Genomic DNA, 17,507 nt, shown 5'->3' on the forward strand with positions numbered 1-17,507 from the left:
ACTTTTAGAACTGGCTAAGTGTGGACTTGAGTTGTAGGCTGGTTCAACAAAAGAAGAGGAACTTTGCACCAGAATGTTGGAAAGCCATCAGAGAGGAGGTAGACAAGCTGCTTGATGCCAACTTCATAAGAGAGGTACACTACCCTAAATGGTTATCTAACATTGTTATGGTTAAGAAGGCTAAGACACATATGCATTGACTCCATAGATCTCAACAAGGCCTACCCCAAAGATAGGTTTCCTTTGCCAATGATTGACCATTTCGTCGACACCACCACGGGGTATGAACTACTAAGCTTCATGGACGCCTTCTCCAGATACAACTAGATAAAAGTGCATCTTAATGACGAAGAGAAGACCTTTCATCATCGAGCACGACACTGACTACTACAAGGTGATGCCCTTCGGATTGAAGAACGCTAAGGCCACTTACTAGAGGCTAGTAAATAAGGTCTTCATAGAGCAGATCGGTAGAAACATCGAGGCCTATGTAGACGACGTGGTTGTGAAGAGCCTCAAGGCTAATCGGCACATCTAGGACCTCAGTGAGACATTTGGGGTTCCAAGGAAATACAACATGAAGCTGAACCCTGCTAAGTGTACCTTTGGGGTCACCTCGGGTAAGTTCCTAGGCTTCGTTGTCACTCAATGAGGCATAGAGGCCAACCTTGAGAAGATACACGCCATACTGGACATGGAGCCCCCTTGGTCAATCAAAGAAACCAAGAAGCTCACCGGTCGAGTCGTAGCTCTCAGTCGATTCATCTCCAAGTCGGTTGACCAGTGCATACCCTTCTTTTGGGCCATTAAGAAGCTGAAGGATTTCTAATGGATGGAGGACTTCTAGAAGGCCTTTGAAGAGTTGAAAACCTACCTTGCATCCCCATCATTGCTTACGTGGCCCATCTTAGGAGAGACTTTGTTCTTGTACCTCTTGGCTAAGGATGTGGCAATCAACTCGGTGTTGGTTTAGGAAGACAGTGGAGTTTAAAGGCTGACATATTAAATCAACAAGGTCCTCCTTGAGGCTGAGACCCTGTACCCAGAAGTAGAGAAAGTAGTGTTCACGCTAGTGATATCGGCTTGGAAGCTCAAGCCTTACTTTCAAGCCCACAACATATCAGTGCTGACCAACCAACCCCTCAAGTCGATACTCTTGAAGCCTGTGACCTCGGATTGGCTAACCAAGTGGACTATCGAGTTGTCAAAGGTCGACATTTACCATCAGTCGAGATCTACAATAAAAGCGCAAGCATTGACGGATTTTCTGATCGAATGCACCTTCAGCCATGAATGAAGTCAAGCCCTCGAAAACGAGGAGAAGCTTCAGTTGACTTGGACCTTGTTCATAGATGAATCCTCCAACGCCAAGCGTAGCGAAGCTGGGCCCATACTCGCCCCAGGTGACAATAATTTGGAGATGCATTGCGGTTCAATTTCCCCACTTCCAACAACGAATTTGAGTATGGGTCCTTTCTCTGCGGCCTCCAACTTGCAATAGACCTTAGAGCCAAGCACATTAAAGTCTTCAGTTACTCGCAATTGGTAGTGAACCCAGTAAAAAGAGAATATGAGGCTAGGGAACCAAATATGGCCAAGTACTTGACTAAAGTCTGAGAGTTAACAGGTTACTTCCAAAACTTCGCCCTGCACCAAGTCCCTCAGGCTGAGAACGTATGAGTCGACAACCTGTCAATACTTGTGAGCTACTCGAGATCGGCCCTTGGCCGAACTATACACATTGAGAACTTAGCATAGTCAAGCATCAAGGAGAGATAAGTGTGTCTCATCCAAGCTGAATGGTGTGGAATGGATCCCATTCTTGCCTATTTGCAACATGAACAGTTGCCATCTAACAAGAATGAGGCAAGGAGAATCCGATGGTAGCCAGAATAGTATGCCATACTTGAAGGCAAGTTGTATAGAAGATCATTCACACTATCATTCCTCAGATGCCTTCGCTGAGAGGAGGGTGAGTACGTGCTAAGGGAGATTCACGAAAGCATCTGTGGTAATCACCTAGGGGAAGGGCCTTGGAACAAAAGGCGCTCAAGCAAGGATATTTCTGGCCGGCCATCCAGAGGGATGCTGTTGAATTGGTACAGAATTGCGACTGATGCCAAATGCACTCCAACATCCTCCATTGGCTTGTGAGTACCTCGTTGACCCTCCACAGCCCTTGGTCCTTTGCAGAATGGGGAATGGATCTCCTGGATCCTTTCCCTTGGTGATGGGGAACAAGAAACACCTCGTTGTTGCAGTAGATTACTTTACTAAGTGGGTTGAACTCGAGTCCTTGGCAACCATTACGGGGATGGTGATTAAAGTTTCTTCTAAAAGAACATCATCTTCCAATTTCGCATCCCATATGTGCTTGTCATCGACAATGGTCAGTAGTTTGATGACTCTAAGTTCAGAGAATGGTGTGGAAGTGTAGGAACCAGACGATAGTCACCTCGGTCGGCTACCCCCAAACTAATGGATTAGTCGAGGTCACCAATAAGACGATCCTAGATAGATTGAAGGTGAGGTTAGACAGAGCCAAAGGACTTTGGGTGGATGAACTACCTAGTGTACAATGGGTGTGCTGGAAAACACCTTGGACTACTGTGGGTGAAACTTCCTTTAACTTGACATATGGGATAGAGGTTTTTATCTTAGTAGAGATTGACCAACTGACGCTTCAAAACAAGGCATACCAAGAAGTTGAGAACAGTGAAGAATTAATGAACAACCTTGGTCTATTGGAAGGTGTCCAAGAGCAAGCCCAGATCAGGGTCGTGGCCTACCAGCAAAGAGTTGCAAGATACTACAACTCTTTTGTTAGAGAGCGTCAATTCAAGGAAGGTGACATCATCCTTAGAAAGGTCATGGTTCCTGAGCTCAACATCGGAAAGATCAATCCAAAGTAGTGATAGCTATAAATATATAACTCTAGCAAGTGCACTAGTTATCAAGTAGTATAATAATATCGTTTCCACGGGGATTTAACAAAATAAGTATTAGAATCACAGTCTTCCCTAATTATTTGGACAATCGAAATTTAGATTTAAGGAAACAAGAACTACTGAAAATAAAAACTGGAACAAAGAGAAAATGGAAACAAAGGTGATTATTAACCGAATATGCAATGATGAAATCGCTAGGACTTTTGGTCCACCTAACCAATGTAATGAATATTGATGGGTCCAATTATCCAAGACTAATTGTTATTCCCATAAGCTGAGATTTTCACAAATTTATTTAATATTCTCTCTTGAGATATACTAAACCTACGCCCATCAGGTAACCCTTCGATCTCTCGAGTAGAGCTCTCAAGATGGAAGTGCATTAAGTCCAAGAAAACCATTAAATTCAGATGAATCATGTATATATATATATCTCTATATACCATTCAATTCACACTATGAATTATTCTGTCAATTATGTGAATTCCTCTCTCAATTCATTTACATAACCCAAATCAATTAAGAGGTGGCCAATCTAGTCCGCCCCCTCCTTATAGATTAAAGGGGAGAGGGTGGTCTCCTACTTTCTCTTGAAGTTGATCTTTACGAGAAATAGAAAGTCCTATCCTAATTCTAATCCTATCTCTTTATCTCTTGAACTCAATCCCTTTTTCACTCTAAGATTACATCAAGAATTTAGATCTAGAAGGATTCTTCTTAGTTTCTTGTTCTTGGATTCGTAATAGACCTCCTCTGCGAATTGGGCTTCAGCCAGGCTTTTCTGCGAGTTGGGCTTCAACTGCGGATTGAGCCTTCCTACGAAATTGCCCCGACTTCGGGCCCAGATTTGACTTCGATACAGGCCGAATCTGTGAAAGCTCAAAACATGAAAGTTGTGAATTTTTCTCTTATCTTTTCAGTGGATCTTGAATCAGCCCATTCGGAGTTCGGAGACGCGAGTTAGACCCAGATCACTGAATGATGTCGAAACTGTGAAAAAATCATCCGATTTGTCTTTCTTTGCTCTTGATGCCTTCTTTCATACCCTGGACCAAAATACAAGAGATACGAGTCCAATTAGATGCTAATTTAGTATAAAAGACAGAATAATTGGGGATAAAAATATGATAAATTCTACTCTCATCAGTAGGAAGGGCCCTACAAAATCAAGCAAGTAGTAGGACCTAACACCTTTTGGTTGAAATATATGAGTGGAAGACAGGTGTCTTGTACTTTGAACTTTGAAAACCTCCGGATGTACTATTAATAGAAATGTAAATATGATTAATGGAATTTTGTGAATGAAAAGTGCAAGTTCCTATCTGTTTGGACAAGTCTCTCTTGGTGTAAATGTTCTCATTCCATCTAATCACTACGACCCCTCTACATCATCCCTCGACCATAGAATACAACCTTCCTTTAGGTTACATGCTAGGACCTGATGTTGGATGTAACATCCGGCACTGCACCAAAGGTTCATAGTCAAGGGGGTTTGAAGAACATGTGGTCGACGACCGAGATCCCCTGGGACGCCCTTGACTCTGCGGTCCTTCGTCGAGACCTTTTTCATCTGCTAGTCGCGGACGCCCTCAGCTAGTTGCATTTGCGCAGTTGCCTTTCTCTTATCGGCCTTGACATTGCCCCTTGGCCGAGGAGGGTTCTCCTCATTTTGTCTTCTTTGCACCCCTTGGCCGAGCCCTTTCGGCTCTTTGCAGCTACCACCGCCAACAACCTCGCCTTCATGTCGCTGTCCATCTCTGCCAACAAGAAAAATAATCAAGTTAGGAAAACCACAACAAAGATTAAATACTATCATAACTAGCCGACGACAGGAGTATCCATACCAAGGGGGTAGGACTAAGGCCAGCCGTCACCAAGGCCTCCTCCTTCACCAAGGGTCCAGCATGAAACATCCCGCCAAGCCGAAGCCAATTCATCATGACCTTCTCCTAGCCATTGTTATGTGGTGCGATCCTCTTGACTAGCGAATCTGGGTCCCCTCAACTGGACTAAAAGGACTAACCCCAAGGACAACTAACGAAGAAGAACTTCTTCTTCTAGCTATGTACGGATGACGGGTTGTCCACCACCTTTCCCCATGGCCCTAGAAGTACTATAAGCCTTCCCCATAGGGATGCTTCTTCAATGTGAACAAACTCTGAAATATATTTAGAGTCATAAACACATCTTGGAGGTGGGCTGTCACCAACAATGCCACTATCGTCCTAACGATAGTGTAGGCTGAAGTGGTTCAGAATTTATGGGATGAGGGTTGCAGGGGAAAGTGTAGGCCGAAATGGAGATAATGCTCGTGGACACAAACCTCCCCTTCAGGAGTGAGCCACGGACGGTCACCGACGCGAGGGACTCTAACTCTATAGTCCCCAAGGATGTGATACTTCTCGGCCAAAGCCCTGACTTGCTCCTTGTCGAGAATACTATCTAGGTCATAGCGGGGGTAACACCCTAGCGTCATGCCTTGGTGCTTGGTCTTGATCACTCCTCGGTTGTGGGTTCGACAACCTCCCAAGGGGCAGTCCTCTCCCTCAGGATTTTGAGCAAATGGTGAAGTTTGCTTGACCATACTCACTATTTATAGGAAAATGTACAACCCATATTTGATTGATCTAGCGGCCATGAACTTGCTGACCCGACAGCCCAAACTGACAGGCTCCACGTGGCACTGACCTCGGGGAAACGAAACGACACTAAGAGTATGGGCCAATTCGTCCGTTGACTCTAGCTCAAGGGTATGCTGAACTGAACCCTCTCCCCTACCGTTTTGAGCATGACTTCAACCTGTCAACACCATCACCCATCACACCTACACTTGTGTAGGGCACAACCAAGGGGCAGTGCACTACATACACCTATGGGTCCACGGTCACGCGCCCTCGACTTGGGGTGATCTATTACTGACACGAAGGATGAATAGAGGAGCAATCGCTACACAGCTACTGAGAAGAAGCTTCTATAGTCGAGGCCGACACCTCCACACAACTTTGTCGCCCTTTGGTTGAAACTGAGGCCTCCACACAACTCACCAACCGATCTCAGCCACAACGGCCTTGAGAGTGGGGTGCAAGTGATGTAAGGATATTTGTCAACCTGCGGATATTGACATGTGGTGTCAACCAGATGCATCCCAACCATTCATCAACTGCCTCCAACTGCTCAATACTGCTCCTCTCTTAAGGCAACTCTGACTATGAAAGGGGGCTCTCACATTGAGGTAAATGCATACACACAAGGCTTGAGTTATAGCTTTCCTCTCTTGCTTGGTTCGACCCCTGCAATACTCGGCTAACTTGACGAGTCTTCACCCCTAGTATAACTCCGGAGGCCTTTGATGCCTTCTTTCTCTTTGCAGGTTGGACCTGTCAGCTTTGGACACTTGAAAATACTTTGTTGCCCTCGGCTCCAGATTTGGCAGCAAAACTAGGCATATAGGGTGAGTCCATATTCTATTTTCCTATTACTCCATTTCAACCTAATTAATTAAAAGAATCACATTTTATAAAAAAATCATTTTAATTTTTTGAAAATAAAGAAAATTTTCATTAAAAATAAAAAAACATACATCCATAATAGGTGTTATGGCAACACAAATAAGAAAAACATACCAATAAGCAACAAACTCTAGCTCATCCACACACAAAACAATGATCAAATTATCGGAGATTTGGTACATCCGAACTAGGAGAACTAACTTCGACTCCTTGACTTTGAAGGTTCCACATATCCTTAGTAACATTTCTCTTTCACCACTTCCAAAGCCCCCTAACACTCTAGGAATATAGTCTCCTCAATCTATCCCCCTTAAATTGCCTCGTAGGATTCTTCCACTACTCTCTTCACTCTTCTTCTATCCAGTCATTTTCCTTTTTTTCTTCTCCTTCTTCCTACTCCTCTCCTCCCTCCCCAATTGTATTTTTCTTATTCATTTCTAACCTCCTGCTTTCTTTCAAATTACTCTATTGCTTTCCTAACCACCCTCTCCCCTCCCAAAATGAATAGGCCAAGTGACTTGCCCAATTCCACCTATCTCTCCACCCTCTTCTCCTCTCTATCTTTTCATTTTAGAATATGTTTGGTTTGAAGGAAAAAGTAAGGAAAGTTAAGGAAACCATTACAAACCTTATATATGTTTCCTTGCCTTTCCCTTCTTTTCCCTACTTTTTCCTTCAAACCAAACACAACCCTAGAGATTTTCCCTTCCTCATTGTCCTCCTTCCACATCCCCCTCTTTTAAATCCATTCCTAAACTTTTTAACTGATTTTTCTTGTCTCCTGCCTAACACCTCATCCTTCCTGTCTTGATAAGTAGCATTTTTTTTCAAAAGTAAACTTTGCTCTTTTTTTCTTTTTCCTTTCCTTCTTCCCTTTCTTTCTCTGCCCCTATTTCCTTCTCCTCCCTTTGCCCACTGCCTTATTCCGAAGGATTTGATTTAGAAGGGAGAATCAAATTTACCTTAAAATTCAGACATGCTATGTGATGCTGCGCAATCCGGGCACTCCTATCTGGCAGCTGACTAGCTCCTCGTTGGCGACGGATGGTACCTGAGAAGAAGATGGTGAAGGAGACGGTGAAGGATTCCCGGGGACTTGTCCGGTGGGAATACTTCGATGCTTAAGTTAGAATGCTAGAGAAAGCAATAAAGAGTGCAAAGAAGGCTAAGAGTGCAGGTCGCGCTAGATCACTGAGTGTTCGAGATTAGCTTGAGATAGAGCTCAGACGGCGCCAAATGATGTTGCGCAATCCGGGCACTCCTAGATGGCAGCTGACTGGCTCCTCGCTGGCGACGGACGGTACCTAAGAAGAAGACGGTGAAGGATTCTCGGGGACTTTCTCGGTGGGAATACTCCGATGCTTAATTTAGAACGCTGGAGAAAGCAATAAATAGTGCAAAGAAGGCTAAGAGTGTAGGCCGCGCTAGAACAATGGGTGTTCGAGATTAGCTCGAGATAGAGTTCAAATCTGTTCAAGATGTAAGATATACGATCCCTGATAAGATACCTTCTCCCCTTCGATCATGGGGCTCTTAAATTTGAGCATTCTTGTCAAATCAAGCGTAACCGCCACTAGACCTCGGTCGCAGCCGTTATCTGCCATGGTTGCACAGGTGACTGTTGTAGAGTACTACCGAATCGGATGAGTGACACGTCCCGAAAGGATAGACACGCTACCATCTATCGAGAGACGTGGGTGCAGTCTGTCGAGTTGGCAGGGACTGCGCCATCAGTCAGGAGACGTGGTGCAGTCTAACGGGTACGGTCTTGTCAGATAGAAGCTTCTTGAAAACATCGTGTCACTTAGCAGCGAGTTGCCTTGTAGCGAGCTATCCCGTAGAGAGCTATCCTACAGCGAGCTATTCTATCGCGAGCTACCTTGTAGCGAGCTCCCAGGGGTACTTTGAGGTGATTCCTCTTGAGGTTGCCCTCGAGGCAATTTTTCTACCTAAGTATTGGAGCGAGCTGGTTATCCTAGCTCGCGAGCTGGTTATCCTATCCTAGCTCGCGAGCTGGGATAGACATGCCTTGGAGTATTCCCTTTCTGTACATCGGGGGTCCTCGAGCTCGCCTGTAGCGAGCTTTCCCTGTGGCGAGCTGTGACATAGCGAGTTGTCCAACGGGTTCGATACATAGTCACGGTGAGGCTGTTGTGCTGAGCTGTTACTTGTGTTGAGTCATGTCCACGTGTCACCGTCTCAAGGGGTCGGGTCAAATCACCCTCCATCAATTGCCTACCACTTCTCGGGCTAAGGGTGTTACCTTAGCGTGAGGAGTTCATGAAGTGTGACGGGTGGATTTGACCCGAAGTTCAAACTTTATTGACTGATCGCAATAAATGTGTGCAAAAAAGTCAGGGGGTCTCTGACTTTTTGAATGCCGAAAAATGCGTCGAAGTGGCTATTAACTACGGATGTCATGTAGTCGTCATTACCTTAATCATGCGAGACGTGCAGCCAGTCACGTTTCAGCTTCCGGAGGTGTGCGGTCAGCCTGACTGCGAACCGTTAGATCCGTTTTAATCTGAGCCGTCGATTTGAGGGCACGGTGGCTATAAATAAGAGGGCCCCTGGCCTCATTTCTTTTATGCTAACTTGTCTTGCCTTCGGATTCTGACGTCGCGTCTTCATCTAGCTGCCCGAGCTCTTCTTCTACTCCCACTGTCTTTTCGGTTCATTTCTTCCCTGGTGAGTCTTATCATTTTGTTAGTATGTCTGGGTATCCATACCACGTCCTTTCCCGGGGTGATGACCAAGATGACGCCCCTTCGAGCTCAGGGGGAGCTTGGGGGCAGGCCTGGGAAGCTCGGGAGGCTTCTAGCGAGACTACTTCTACCTCTCGGGGCGGGGATCTAGATAGATCGGGAGGCTTCTGGCAGCTGATTGGCTCCTCGCTGGCGACGGACGGAACCTGAGAAGAAGATGGTGAAGGATTCCCGGGGACTTGTCCGGTGGGAATACTCCGATGCTTAAGTTAGAATGCTGGAGAAAGCAATAAAGAGTGCAAAGAAGGCTAAGAGTGCAGGTCGCGCTAGATCACTAAGTGTTCGAGATTAGCTTGAGATAGAGCTCAGACGGCGCCAAATGATACTGTGCAATCTGGGCACTCCTAGCTGGCAACTGACTGGCTCCTCGCTGGCGACGGACGGTACCTAAGAAGAAGACGGTGAAGGATTCTCGGGGACATTCCCAGTGGGAATACTCCGATGCTTAATTTAGAACGCTGGATAAAGCAATAAATAGTGCAAAGAAGGCTAAGAGTGTAGGCCGCACTATATCACTGAGTGTTCGAGATTAGCTCAAGATAGAGTTCAGATATGTTCAATATGTAAGATATATGATCCCTGATAAGATACCTTCTCCCCTTCGATCATGGGGCTCTTAAATTTGAGCGTTCTTGTCAAATCAAGCGTAACTGCCACTAGACCTCGGTCGCAGCCGTTATCTGCCAGGGTTGGGCAGGTGACCATTGCAGAGTACTACCCAATCGGATGAGTGACACGTCCCGAAAGGATAGACACGCTACCATCTATCGAGAGATGTGGGTGCAGTCTGTCGGGTTGGCAGGGACTGCGCCATCAGTCAGGAGACGTGGAGCAGTCTAACGGGTACGGTCTTGTCAGATAGAAGCTTCTTGAAAACATCGTGTCACTTAGCAGCGAGTTGCCTTGTAGCGAGCTATCCTGTAGAGAGCTATCCCACAGCGAGCTGCCTTGTAGCGAGCTTTTCTGTTGCGAGCTACCTTGTAGCAAGCTATTCTATCGCGAGCTACCTTGTAGCGTGCTCCCAGGGGTACTTTGAGGTGATTCCTCTTGAGGTTGCCCTTGAGGCAATTTTTCTGCCTATGTATTGGAGCGAGCTGGTTATCCTAGCTCGTAAGCTGGGATAGACTTGCCTTGGAGTATTCCCTTTCTGTACATCGGGGGTCCTCGAGCTCAAGCTGTAGCGAGCTTTCCCTGTGGCGAGCTGTGACGTAGCAAGCTGTCCAGCGGGTTCGTTACATAGTCACGGTGAGGCTGTTGTGCTGAGTTGTTACTTGTGCTGAGTCATGTCCACGTGTCACCGTCTCAAGGGGTCGGGTCAAATCACCCTCCATCAATTGCCCCCCACTTCTCTGACTAAGGGTGTTACCTTAGCGTGAGGAGTTCAAGAAGTGTGACAGGTGGATTTGACCCGAAACATGATTGACTGATCGCATTAAATGCGCGTGCAAAAGTCAAGGGGTCTCTGACTTTTAGAATGCCGAAAAATGCTCCGAAGCGGCTATTAACTCCGGATGTCGTGTAGCCGTCATTAGCTTAATCTTGCGAGACGTGCAACCAGTCACATTTCAGCTTCAGGAGGCGTGCGGTCAGCCTGACTGCGAACCGTTAGATCTGTTTTAATTTAAGCCGTCGATTTCAGGGCATGGTGGCTATAAATAGGAAAGCCTCTCGCCTCATTTCTTTTATGCTAACTTGTCTTGCCTTCAGATTTTGAAGTCGCGTCTTCATCTAGATGCCCGAGCTCTTCTTCTACTCACACTGTCTTTTCGGTTCATTTCTTCCCTGGTGAGTCTTATCATTTTGTTAGTATGTCTGGGTATCCATACCATGTCTTTTCCTGGGGTGATGACCAAGATGACGCCCCCTCGAGCTCAGGGGGAGCTTGGGGCAGGCCCCGGAAGCTCGGGATGCTTCTTGCGAGACTACTTCTACCTCTTGGGACGGGGATCCAGATAGCTCGAGAGGCTTCTGGCAGCGGACTGTCTCCTTGCTGGCGACTGACGATACTTGAGAAGAAGACGGTGAAGGATTCCCGGGGACTTGTCCGGTGGGAATACTTCGATGCTTAAGTTAGAATGCAAGAGAAAGCAATAAAGAGTGCAAAGAAGGCTAAGAGTGCAGGTCGCGCTAGATCACTGAGTGTTCGAGATTAGCTTGAGATAGAGCTCAGACGGCGCCAAATGATGCTACGCAATTCGGGCACTCCTAGCTGGCAGCTGACTGGCTCCTCGCTGACGACGGAAGGTACCTAAGAAGAAGACGGTGAAGGATTCTTGGGGACATTCCCAGGGGGAATACTCTGATGCTTAATTTAGAACGCTGGATAAAGCAATAAATAGTGCAAAGAAGGCTAAGAGTGTAGGCCGCGCTAGATCACTGAGTGTTCGAGATTAGCTCAAGATAGAGTTCAGATTTGTTCAATATGTAAGATATATGATCCCTGATAAGATACCTTCTCCCCTTCGATCATGGGGCTCTTAAATTTGAGCGTTCTTGTCAAATCAGGCGTAACTGCCACTAGACCTCGGTTGCAGCCGTTATCTGCCAGGGTTGCATAGGTGACCATTGCAGAGTACTACCCAATCGGATGAGTGACACGTCCCGAAAGGACAGACACGTTACCATCTATCGAGAGACGTGGATGCAGTTTGTCGGGATGGCAGGGACTGCACCATCAGTCAGGAGACAAGGTGCAGCCTAACGGGTATGGTCTTGTCAGATAGAAGCTTCTTCAAAACATCGTGTCGCTTAGCAGCGAGTTGCCTTGTAGCGAGCTATCCCGTAGAGAGCTAATCCACAGCGAGCAGCCTTGTAGTGAGCTATTCTGTTGTGAGCAACCTTGTAGCGAGCTATTCTATCGCAAACTACCTTGTAGCGAGCTCCCAGGGGTACTTTGAGGTGATTCCTCTTGAGGTTGCCCTTGAGGCAATTTTTCTGCCTAAGTATTGGAGCGGGCTGCTTATCCTAGCTCGCGAGCTGGGATAGACTTGCCTTGGAGTATTCCCTTTTTGTACATCTCGGGTCCTCGAGCTCGCGCTGTAGCGAGCTTTCCCTGTGGCGAGCTGTGACGTAGCGAGCTATCCAGCGGGTTAGTTACATAGTCGCGATGAGGCTGTTGTGCTGATCTGTTACTTATGATGAGTCACGTCCACGTGTCAGTCTCAAGGGGTCGGGTCAAATCACCCTCTATCAATTGCCCCCCACTCCTCGGGCTAAGGGTGCTACCTTAGCGTGAGGAGTTCATGAAGTGTGATGGGTGGATTTGACCCGAAGTTCAAACTTGATTGATTGATCGCATTAAATGCGCGCGCAGAAGTCAGGGGTCTCTGACTTTTCGAATGCCAAAAAACTTGCCAAAGCGGCTCTTAACTCCGAATGTCGTGCAGCCGTCATTACCTTTATCTTGGGAGATGTGTAGCTAGTCACATTTCAGCTTCAGGAGGCGTATGGTCAGCCTAACTGTGAACCGTTAGATCCATTTTAATCCAAGCCATCGATTTGAGGGCACAGTGGCTATAAATAGGAGGGCCCCAGGCATCATTTCTTTTACGCTAACTTGCCTTGCCTTCGGATTCTGAGGTCGCGTCTTCATCTAGCTGCCCAAGCTCTTCTTCTACTCACACCATGTTTTCGGTTCATTTCTTCCCTGGTGAGTCTTATCATTTTGTCAGAATGTCTGGGTATCCGTACCACGTCTTTTCCCGAGGTGATGACCAAGATGACACCGCCTCGAGCTTAAGGGGAGCTTGGGGGCAGGCCGCGGAAGCTCAGGAGGCTTTTGGCGAGACTGCTTCTACCACTCGGGGCAGGGAGCTAGATAGCTCGGGAGGCTTCTAGCAACTGATTGGCTCCTCGCTAGCGACGGACGGTACCTGAGAAGAAGACGGTAAAGAATTCCCGGGGACTTGCCCGATGGGAATACTTAAATGCTTAAGTTAGAACGCTGGAGAAAGTAATAAAGAGTGCAAAGAAGGATAAGAGTGCAGGTCGCACTAGATCACTGAGTGTTCGAGATTAGCTTGAGATATAGCTCAGACGACGTCAAATGATGTGACGCAATCCGGGCAGTCCTAGCTTGAAACTGATAGGCTCATCGTTGGCGATGGACGGTACCTAAGAAGAAGACGGTGAAGGATTCTCGGGGACTTGCCCGGGGGGAATACTCCGGTGCTTAATTTAGAACGCTAGAGAAAGCAATAAATAGTGTAAAGAAGGCTAAGAGTGCAGGTCGCACTAGATCACTGAGTGTTTGAGGTTAGCTCGAGATAGAGTTCAGATATGTTCAAGATGTAAGATATATGATCCCTGATAAGATACCTTCTCCCCTTCGACCATGGGATTCTTAAATATGAGTGTTCTTGTCAAATCAGGCATAACCGCCACTGCACCTCTGTCGCAGCCGTTATCTGCCAGGGATGTGCACCTGACCGTTGCAGACTACTACCCAATCGGATGAGTGACACATCCCAGAAGGACAGATATGCCACAATCTGTCGAGAGACGTGGGTGTAGTCTGTCGGGCTGGTAGGGACTACGCCGTCTGTCAGGAGACGTGGTGCAGTCTGACAGGTACGGTCTTGTCAGATAGAAGCTTCCTGAAAACATCGTGTCGCTTAGCAGCGAGTTGCCTTGTAGCAAGCTATCCCGTAGCGAGCTATCCCACAGCGAGCTATCCCACAGCGAGCTGCCTTGAAGCGAGCTATTTTGTTGCGAGCAATTATGTCATGAGCTACCATGTAGCGAGCTCCCAGGGGCACTTCGAGTTGATTCCTCTTGAGGTTGCCCTGGAGGCAGTTTTTCTGCCTAAGTATTGGAGCGAGCTGGTTATCCTAGCTCGCGAGCTTGGATAGACTTGCCTTAGAGTATTCCCTTTCAGTACATCGGGGGTCCTCGAGCTCGTGCTGTTGCGAGCTCTCCCTATGGCGAGCTGTGACGTAGTTAGCTATCCTGCGGGTTCGTTACTTAGTCGCGGTGAGGCTGTTGTGCTGGGCTATTACTTGTGTTGAGTCATGTCCACATGTCATCGTCTCAAGGGGTCGGGTCAAATCACCCTCCATCAATTGCCCCCCACTCCTTGGGCTAAGGGTGCAGCCTTAGTGTGAGGAGTTCATGACGTGTGACGGGTGGATTTGACCCAAAGTTCAAACATGATTGACTAATCACATTAAATGCGCGCGTAGAAGTCAGGGGGTCTCTGACTTTTTGAATGCCGAAAAACGCACCGAAGCGGCTCTTAACTCTGGATGTCGTGCAACCGTCATTACCTTAATCATGGGAGACGTGCAGCAAGTCACGTTTCAGCTTCGGGGGGCATGCGGTCATCCTGAATGCGAACTGTCATATCCATTTTAATCCGAGCCGTCGATTTGAAGGCACAATGGCTATAAATCGGAGGCCCCAGGTCTCATTTCTTTTACGCTAACTTACCTTGCCTTCGGATTCTGAGGTCACGTCTTCATCTAGCTGCCCGAGCTCTTCTTCTACTCACACCATCTTTTCGGTTCATTTCTTCCCTAGTGAGTCTTATCATTTTGTCAGTATGTCTGGGTATCCATACAATGTCTTTTCTTGGGGTGATGACCAAGATGATCCCTCATCGAGCTCAGGGGGAGCTTTGGGGCAGGCCCCGGAAGCTCGAGAGGCTTCTGGCGAGACTGCTTTTACCTCTCAGGGCAGGTAGCTAGACAGCTCGGGAGGCTTCTGGCAGCTGACTGGCTCCTCGCTAGCGACGTACGGTACCTGAGAAGAAGACGGTGAAGGATTCCCGGGGACTTGCCCGGTGGGAATACTCCGATGCTTAATTTAGAACGCTGGAGAAAGCAATAAATAGTGTAAAGGAGGCTAAGAGTGCAGGGCACGCTAGATCACTGAGTGTTCGAGATTAGCCCGAGATAGATTTCAGATATGTTCAAGATGTAAGACATATGATCCCAGATAAGATACCTTCTCCCCTTCGACCATGGGATTCTTAAATATGAGCGTTCTTGTCAAATCAAGCGTAACCGCAACTAGACCTCTGTCGTAGCCGTTATTTGCCAGGGTTGTGCAACTGACCGTTGCAGAGTACTACCCAATCGGATAAGTGACCCATCCCAGAAGGACGGACACGGCACAATCTGTCAAAAGTCATGGGTGTAGTCTGTCGGGCTAGTAGGGACTGCGCTGTCTGTCACGAGACATGGTGCAGTCTGACGCGTATGGTCTTGTCAGATAGAAGCTTCTTGAAAACATCACGTCGCTTAGCAGCGAGTTGCCTTGTAGTGAGCTATCCCATAGCGAGCTTTCCCGCAGCGAACTGCCTTGTAGCGAGCTATTCTGTTGCGAGCTACCTTCTAGCAAGCTATTCTGTCGTGAGCTACCTTGTAGCGAGCTCCCTCGGGTACTTCGACATGATTCCACTTGAGGTTGCCCTAGAGGCAGTTTTTCTGCCTAAGTATTGGAGCGAGCTGATTATCCTAGCTCGCGAGGTGGGATAGACTTGCCTTGGAGTATTCCCTTTCAGTACATCGGGGGTCCTCGAGCTTGCGCTGTTGCGAGCTCTCCCTGTGGCAAGCTGTGACGTAGTGAGCTGTCATGTGGGTTCGTTACCTAGTCGCGGTGAGGCTGTTATGCTGAGCTGTTAGTTGTGCTGAGTCATGTCCACATGTCACCGTTTCAAGGGGTCGGGTCAAATCACCCTCCATCAATTGCCCCCCACTCCTTGGGCTAAGGGTGCTACCTTAGTGTGAGGAGTTCATGAAGTGTGACGGGTGGACTTGACCCGAAGTTCTAACTTGATTGACTGATCGCATTAAATGCGCGCGCAGAAGTCAGGGGGTTTCTGACTTTTTGAATGCCGAAAAATGCGTCAAAGCGGCTCTTAACTCCGGATGTTGTGCAACTGTCATTACCTTAATAATGGGAGACGAGCAGCCGGTCACGTTTCAGCTTCAGGAGGCATGCAGTCAGCTTGACTGCGAACCGTCAGATCTATTTTAATCCGAACCGTCAATTTAAAGGAACAGTGGCTATAAATAGGAGGGTGCCAGGCCTCATTTCTTTTATGCTAACTTGCCTTGCCTTTGGATTCTGAGGTCACATCTTCATCTAGCTGCCCGAGCTCTTCTTCTACTCACACCGTCTTTTCGGTTCATTTCTTCCCTGGTGAGTTTTATCATTTTGTCAGTATGTCTAGGTATCCGTACCACGTCTTTTATCGGGGTGGTGACCGAGATGACGCCCCCTCGAGCTCAAGGGGAGCTTGGGGCAGGCCCCGGATGCTCGGGAGGCTTTTGGCGAGACTGCTTCTACCTCTCAGGGCAGGGAGCTAGATAGCTCGGGAGGCTTCTGGCAGCTGTCTAGCTCCTCGCTGTCGATGTACGGTACCTGAGAAAAAGACGGTGAAGGATTCCCGGGGACTTGCTCGGTGGGAATACTCCGATGCTTAAGTTAGAACGCTGGAGAAAGCAATAAAGAGTGCAAAGAAGGCTAAGAGTGCAGGTCGCGCTAGATCACTGGGTGTTCGAGATTAGCTCGAGATAGAGTTCAGATATGTTCAAGATGTAAGGTATATGATCCCTGATAAGATACCTTCTCCCCTTCGACCATGGGATTCTTAAATATGAGCGTTCTTGTCAAATCAGGCGTAACCGCCATTGCACCTCTGTCGTTGCCGTTATCTGCCAGGGTTGTGCAACTGACTGTTGCAGAGTACTACCCAATCGGATGAGTGACCCATCCCAGAAGGACAGACACGCCACCATCTATCGAGAGACGTGGGTGTAGTCTATCGGGCTGGCAGGGACTGTGCCATCTATCAGTGGACGTGGTGCAGTCTGACGGGTACGGTCTTGTCAGATAGAAGCTTCCAAAAAACATCGCGTCGCTTAGCAGCGAGTTGCCTTGTAGCGAGCTATCCCATAGCGAGTTGCCTTGTAGCAAGCTATTCTGTTGCGAGCTACCTTGTAGCGTGTTATTCTGTCGTTAGCTACCTTGTAACGTGTTATTCTGTCGCGAGCTACCTTGTAACGTGTTATTCTGTCGCAAGCTACCTAGTAGCGAGCTCTCAGGGGTACTTCGTGGTGATTCCTCTTGTGGTTGCCCTTGAGGCAGTTTTTCTGCCTAAGTATTGGAGCGTGCTGGTTATCCTAGCTCGCGAGATAGGATAGACTTGCCTTGGAGTATTCCCTTTCACTACATTGGGGGTCATTGAGCTCGCGCTGTTGCGAGCTCTCCCTGTGGCGAGCTGTGACGTAGCGAGCTGTCTTGCGGGTTCGTTACTTTGTCGTGGTGAGGCTGTTATGCTG

The sequence above is a fragment of the Nelumbo nucifera genome, chromosome 2, assembly GCF_055504915.1.
Source record: "Nelumbo nucifera cultivar China Antique chromosome 2, China Antique-T2T, whole genome shotgun sequence".
Lineage (NCBI taxonomy): Eukaryota > Viridiplantae > Streptophyta > Magnoliopsida > Proteales > Nelumbonaceae > Nelumbo > Nelumbo nucifera.